Below are 6,839 nucleotides of genomic sequence, written 5' to 3'. Positions count from 1 at the left end.
CAGACGGAGTCACAGCCAAATTCTACCAGAGGTACAAAGAGGAGCTGGTGCCATTCCTTCTGAAACTATTCCAATCAATAGAAAAAGAGGAAATCCTCTCTAACTCATTTTATAAGGCCATCATCATCCTGATACCAAAGCCTGGCAGAGACAGAACAAAAAAGGAGAATTTTAGACCAATATCCCTGATGAACATCGATGCAAAAATCCTCAGTAAAATACTGGCAAACCAAATCCAGCAGCACATCAGAAAGCTTAACCACCATGATCAAGTGGGCTTCATCCCTGGGATGCAAGGCTGGTTCAACATACGCAAACCAATAAACATAATCCAGCGTATAAACAGAACCAAAGACAAAAACCACATGATTATCTTATAGAAAAGGCCTTCAATAAAATTCAGCAACCCTTCATGCTAAAAACTCTCAATAAACTAGGTATTGATAGAATGTATCTAAAGTAATACGAGCTATTTATGACAAACCCACAGCCAATAGCATACTGAATGAGCAAAAACTGGAAGCATTCCCTCTGAAAACTGGCACAAGACAGGGATGCCCTCTTTCACCACTCCTATTCTACATAGTGTTGGAAGTTCTGGCCAGGGCAATCAGGCAAGAGAAAGAAATCAAGGGTATTCAATTAGTAAAAGAGGAAGTCAGATTGTCCCTGTTTGCAGATGACATGATCGTATATTTAGAAAACTCCATTGTCTCAGCCCCAAATCTCCCTAAGCTGAGAAGCAACTTCAGCAAAGTCTCAGATACAAAATCAATATGCAAAAGTCACAAGCATTCCTATACACCAATAACAGACAAACAGAGAGCCAAATCATGAATGAACTCCCATTCACAATTGCTTCAAAGAGAATGAAATACCTAGGAATCCAACTTACAAGGAATGTGAAGGACCTCTTCAAGGAGAACTACAAACCACTGCTCAATGAAATAAAAGAAGACACAAACAAATGCAAGAACATTCCATGCTCATGGATAGGAAGAATCAATATTGTGAAAATGTCCGTACTGCCCAAGGTAATTTATAGATTCAATGCCATCCCCTTCAAGCTAAAAATACAAAAAAATTACCCGGCCATGGTGGCAGGCACCTGTAGTCCCAGCTACTCAGCAGGCTGATGCAGGAAAATGGCATGAACCCAGGAGGTGGAGGTTGCAGTGAGCCGAGACCGTGTCAGTGCACTCCAGTCTGGGCAACAGAGCAAGACTCCATCTCAAAGAAAAAAAAAAGAGAGAGAGAGAGAGAGAGAGAAAAGCTAGGCAATACCATTCAAGCCATTGGCATGGGCAAGGACTTCATGACTAAAATACCAAAATCAATGGCCGCAAAAGCCAAAATTGACAAATGGGATCTAATTAAACTAAAGAGCTTCTGCACAGCAAAAGAAACTCCCATCAGAGTGAAAAGAAAACCTACAGAATGGGAGAAATTTTTTACGATCTACCCATCTGACAAAGGGTTAATATCCAGAATCTACAAAGAACTTAAACAAATTTACAAGAAAAAAATCAAACAACCCCATCAAGAAGTGGGCAAGGGATATGAACAGACACTTCTCAAAAGAATACATTTCTGCAGCCAACAGACACACGAAAAAATGTTCATCATTACTGGCCATCAGAGAAATGCAAATGAAAACCACAATGAAATACCATCTCACACCAGTTAGAATGGTGATCATTAAAAAGTCAGGAAACAACAAGTGCTGGAGAGGATGTGGAGAAATAAGAACGCTTTTATGCTGTTGGTGGGACTGTAAACTAATTCAACCATTGTGGAAGACAGTGTGGTGCCTCCTCAAGGATGTAGAACTAGAAATACCATTTGACCCAGCTATCCCATTACTGGGTATCTACTCAAAGGATTATAAATCATACTGCTATAAAGACACATGCACACATATGTTTATTGCGGCACTATTCACAATAGCAAAGACTTGGAACCAACCCAAATGTCCATCAATGATGGACTGGATTAAGAAAATATGGCACATATACACCATGGAATACTATGCAGCCATAAAAAAGGATGAGTTCATGTCCTTTGTAGGGACATGGGTGAAGCTAGAAACCATCATTCTGAACAAACTGTCGCAATGACAGAAAACCACATACCACATGTTCTCACTCATAGGTGGGAACTGAACAATGAGAAAACTTGGACACAGGGTGGGGAACGTCACATAACAGGACCTGTCATGGGGTGGGGGTGGGGTGGAGAGGGATAGCATTAGGAGATATACCTAATGTAAATGATGAGTTAATGTGTGCAGCACACCAACATGACACATGTATACACACGGAGCAAACCTGGATGTTGTGCACATGTACCCTAGAACTTAAAGTATAATAATAATAATAAAACAAAATAAAAAGACTTTCTTCATTAAAAAAACTATATTTACTAACAAATGAAGTTAAAATTTTAATTTATAGTGTTTATAAATCATAACCTTAGAAATACTGAAAATTTTATAACAATTGAACGATTTGTCCTTGTAGGTCAAATTCTTCCATTGATTCTTCCAGTGAACAATTTGTCCCTGCAGGTCAAATTCCTCAGTTGAGATCAAGCCCTGTGGGTCAAATTCAAATTGTATTTATTTATTTATTTTTTAATAGTTATTAACAAGAAATTTAATCATTTTTTAATTTATTACAAATAAAATGTTCTAATTTTTTTTAAAATTGTGTTATACAAAGGCATAACAGATTTTTCAGCAGCAACATTGCATGAAAGTTAACAGTAAAATACATTTTTCCCCCTACTTTGGTTATTTCAGCACCTCAGCAACATAATCAAAGACAGTTTCTATGTAACATTGTGCTTACTATATTCAGCATGTTGACATTCACTTTTAGGTTTGTTACCCTCATGACATCAAAATGGCTGCTGCAGCTTTGGGCTTTACTTGCATTTAGAAATCTTTTGTTTGTTGATTTTATACTTTATGTTATGAGATACAAGTGCAGAATGTGCAGGTTTGTTACATAGGTATACATGTTTCATGGTGGTTTGCTGCACCTATCAACCCATCATTTGAGGTTTATTTATTTGTTTATTTCGAAATGGAGTCTCGCTGTGTCACCCAGACTGTAGTGTAGTGGTGCAATCTGGCCTCACTGCAACCTCTGCCTCCCGTGTTCAAGTGATTTTTATGCCTCAGCCTCCCAAGTAGGTGGGATTACAGGTGTGTGCTCTCACACCCAGCTAATTTTTTTTATTTTTTTAATTTTTAGTAGAGACGGGGTTTCACTGTGTTGGCCAGGTTAGTCTCAAACTCCTAACCTCGTGATCCTCCTGCCTCAGTCTTCCAAAGTGCTGGGATTACAGGTATGAGCCACCATGCCCAGCCAGTTTTAAGCACCTCATGCATTAGCTATTTATCCTGATGTTCTCCCACCCCTTGCTCCCCAACCCTGCCACTGACAGGCACCAGTGTGTGTTGTTTCCCTCCCTGTGTCCATGTGTCCTCATTGGTCAGCTCCCAGTTATGAGTGAGAACATGTGGTGTTTGGTTTTCTGTTCCTATGTTAGTTTGCTGAGGATGATGGCTTCCAGCTTCATCCATATCCCTGCAAAGGACATGATCTCATTCCTTTGTATGGCTGGCTGCATAGTATTCCATGGTGTATTTGTACCACATTTTCTTTATCCAGACCATGATTAATGGGCGTTTGGTTGGTTCCATGTCTTCGATATTGTGAATAGTGCTACAATAAACATATGTGTGCATGTATCTTTATAATGGAATGATATATATTCCTTTGGATATATATCTAATGATGGGATTGCTGGGTTAAATGGTATTTCTGGTTTTAGATTCTTGAAGAATCACCGCACGGTCCTCTACAATGGTTGAACTAATTTACATCCCAACCAACAGTGTAAAAGCATTCCTATTTCCTCCCTAACCTCGCCAGCATCTCTTGTTTTGTAACTTTTTAATAATCACCATTCTGACTGGCATGAGGTGGTATCTCATTGTGGTTTTTATTTGCATTTCTCTAATTATCAGTGATGTTGAGCTTTGTTTTATGTCTGTTGGCTGCATATATGTCTTCTTTTGAGAAGTGCCTGTTCATATCCATTACCCACTTTTTGATGGGGTTGTTTATTTTTTTTCTCGTAAATTTGTTTAAGTTCCTTGTAAATTCTGGATATTAGGCCTTTGTCAGATGGGTAGATTCCAAAATTTTTCTCTCATTTTCTGGGTTGTGTTTTCACTTTGATGATAGTTTCTTTTGTTGTGCAGAAGTTCTTCAGTTTAATTAAATCTCATTTGTCAACTTTAGCTTTTATTGCAATTGCTTTTAGTGTTTCAGTCATGAAGTCTTTGCCCATGCTTGTGTCCTGAAAGGTATTGCCTAGGTTTTCTTCTAGGTTTTTTTATGGTTTGTGATTTTACATTTAAGTCTTTAATTTGTCTTGAGTTAATGTTTTTATAAGGTGTAAGGAAAGAGTCCAATTTCAGTTTTCTACATACGGCTAGCCAGTTTCCTTAGCACCATTTATTAAATAGGAGATTCTTTCCTCATTACTTGTTTTTGTCATGTTTGTTGAAGATGAAATGGTTGCAGATGTATGGTCTTATTTCTGAGTTCTCTGTTCTGTTCCATTAGTTTATTTGTCTGTTTTTGTACCAGTACCCTGCTGTTTTTGTTCCTGTAGCCTTGTGGTATAGTTTGAAGTCTGGTAACATGATGCACCAAATTTGTTCCTTTTGCTTAGGATTCTCTTGGCTATGCAAGGTCTTTTTTGGTTCCATGTGAATTTTAAAGTATTTTTTTCTAATATTGTGAAGGATATCCGTGGTAGTTTGATGGGAATAGCATTGAATCTATAAATTACTTTGGGCAGTATGGCCATTTTCATGATATTGATTCTTTCTATCCATGAGGGTGGAATGTTTTTCCATTTGTTTGTATCCTCTCTTATACCCTTGAGCAGTAGTTTTTAGTTCTCCTTGAAATGGTCCTACATGTTCCTTATTAGCTGTATGCCTAGTTATCTTATTCTCTTTGTAGCAGTTGTGAATGAGTGTTCATTCATGATTTGGTTCTCTGCTTGTCTATTGTTGGTGTATAGGAACGTTTGTGATTTTTGCACATTAATTTTGTATCCTGAGACTTTGCTGAAGTTGCTTATCTGCTTAAGGAGTCTTTGAGCTGAAACTATTGGATTTTCTAAACATAGAATCATGTCTTCTGCAAACAAAGATAATTTGATTTCCTCTCTTCCTATTTCAATACCTGCCTGATTGCCCTGGCCAGAACTTCCAGTACTATGTGGAATAGGAGTGGTGAGAGGGGGATCCTCGTCTTGTGCCAGTTTTCAAAGGGAATGCTTCCAGCTTTTGCTCATTCAGTATTACATGTGTTGTGGGTTTGTCATAAATAGGTCTTATTATTTTCAGATATGTTCCATCAATAACTAGTTTATTGTGAGTTTTTATCATGAAGGGATGTTGAATTTATCAAAGGTCTTTTCTGCATATATTGATATAATAATGTGGTTTTTGTCATTGGTTCTGTTTATGTGATGGATTACACTTATTGACTTGCATATGCTGAACCAGCCTTGCATCTTGGAAATGAAGCCAAATTGATAGTGGTGGATAAGCTTTTTGATATACTGCTGGATTCGGTTTGCCAGTATTTTATTGAGGATTTTCACATCAATGCTTGTCAGGGATATTGGCCTGAAGTTTCCTTTTTTTGTTGTGTCTCTGCCAGGTTTTTGTATCAGGATGATCCTGGCCAAAATTATGGAACGCTTCACGAATTTGCATGTCATCCTTACACAGAGGCCATGCTAATCTTCTCTGTATCGTTCCAATTTTATATATGTACTGCTGAAGGGAGCACTCAAATTTTATTTTTTCAGTGGTTTTATTTTTGTTAAAAAATTTATTTTACTTCTCCCAATGAATAAGTGTTTATTTCAAGATACACTGCAGCCCGTTATTGTCAACACTTCAACCTTACTAGCCATTGCCTTCTTCAAGTGGCATAATTTGTTATACTGTAAGTGCAAGTTCACTTATGTTCAGACAATAGTAGGTATGTTTCCATATATCAGTTCATACAACTGTTAAATTAAATTTAGCCTAAAGCAACCTCCTTGTAAGTTCAGCTTAAAAGTTCCTTCATACATAGTGGACTGTAACCTTAAATGGATGTTTAAACAGACAGTAATCTATTCTTATACAAATCAGCAAGTTTCAGCCAAAAGTGATGAACTTTTCCAACAGTGTTAGCATAAGACAAATGCCAGGCTGTAACCAATGTAACTGTTTCTATTCTTCACTTCTATTGTCTGTAAGGGGAGTGTGGTGGTGGTGCACAATTCATGAATTATTCTTAGCTCAGTTAAACTCTCTTAAGTTTAATCTGTCCAAAGGTTCTCTTTAACATAACACATTCCAAAAAAGGAAAAAAAAATATGTCTATATTCATATTTTGAATGTGCAAATTCAAAATATGAGTTAATTGTACTCATTAACTCCACTGAAATTTATTTTTGTTTCTATTATCATTTCTGGTATGTCGGACTCATATTTTGCTGAATGTATGTGGTATGATCAATCTGAAAATAATACTTTCGACTCCCTTTTACTGCATATGTCAGAAGCGTTTGAACCACAGGAACTCCATCTTGAATAGGAGCTAGGTAAAATATGCCCGAAATCTACTGGGCTTCATTCCCAGATGGTTAGACATTCTAAGTCACAGGATGAGATTGGAGATTGGCACAAGATACAGGTCATGAAAACCTTGCTGATAAAACAGGATGCAGTAAAGAAGCCGGCTAAACCCCCC

General features: G+C 37.4%; 1 non-coding gene across 1 annotated transcript; it reads right to left on the bottom strand.

Moving 5' to 3' along the window:
* Positions 1–5,779: 5,779 nt before the first annotated feature.
* LOC123574346 (U6 spliceosomal RNA) lies at positions 5,780–5,885 on the bottom strand. The gene has a single exon (XR_006699214.1). It is a non-coding gene; the product is annotated as a U6 spliceosomal RNA (small nuclear RNA).
* Between the last annotated feature and the right edge of the window lie 954 nt (positions 5,886–6,839).

Source organism: Macaca fascicularis, chromosome 6 (genome assembly GCF_037993035.2).
Source record: "Macaca fascicularis isolate 582-1 chromosome 6, T2T-MFA8v1.1".
NCBI lineage: Eukaryota > Metazoa > Chordata > Mammalia > Primates > Cercopithecidae > Macaca > Macaca fascicularis.
The sequence above is the reverse complement of the archived record's forward strand: the minus strand, read 5'-3'. Positions and strand labels throughout refer to the sequence as shown.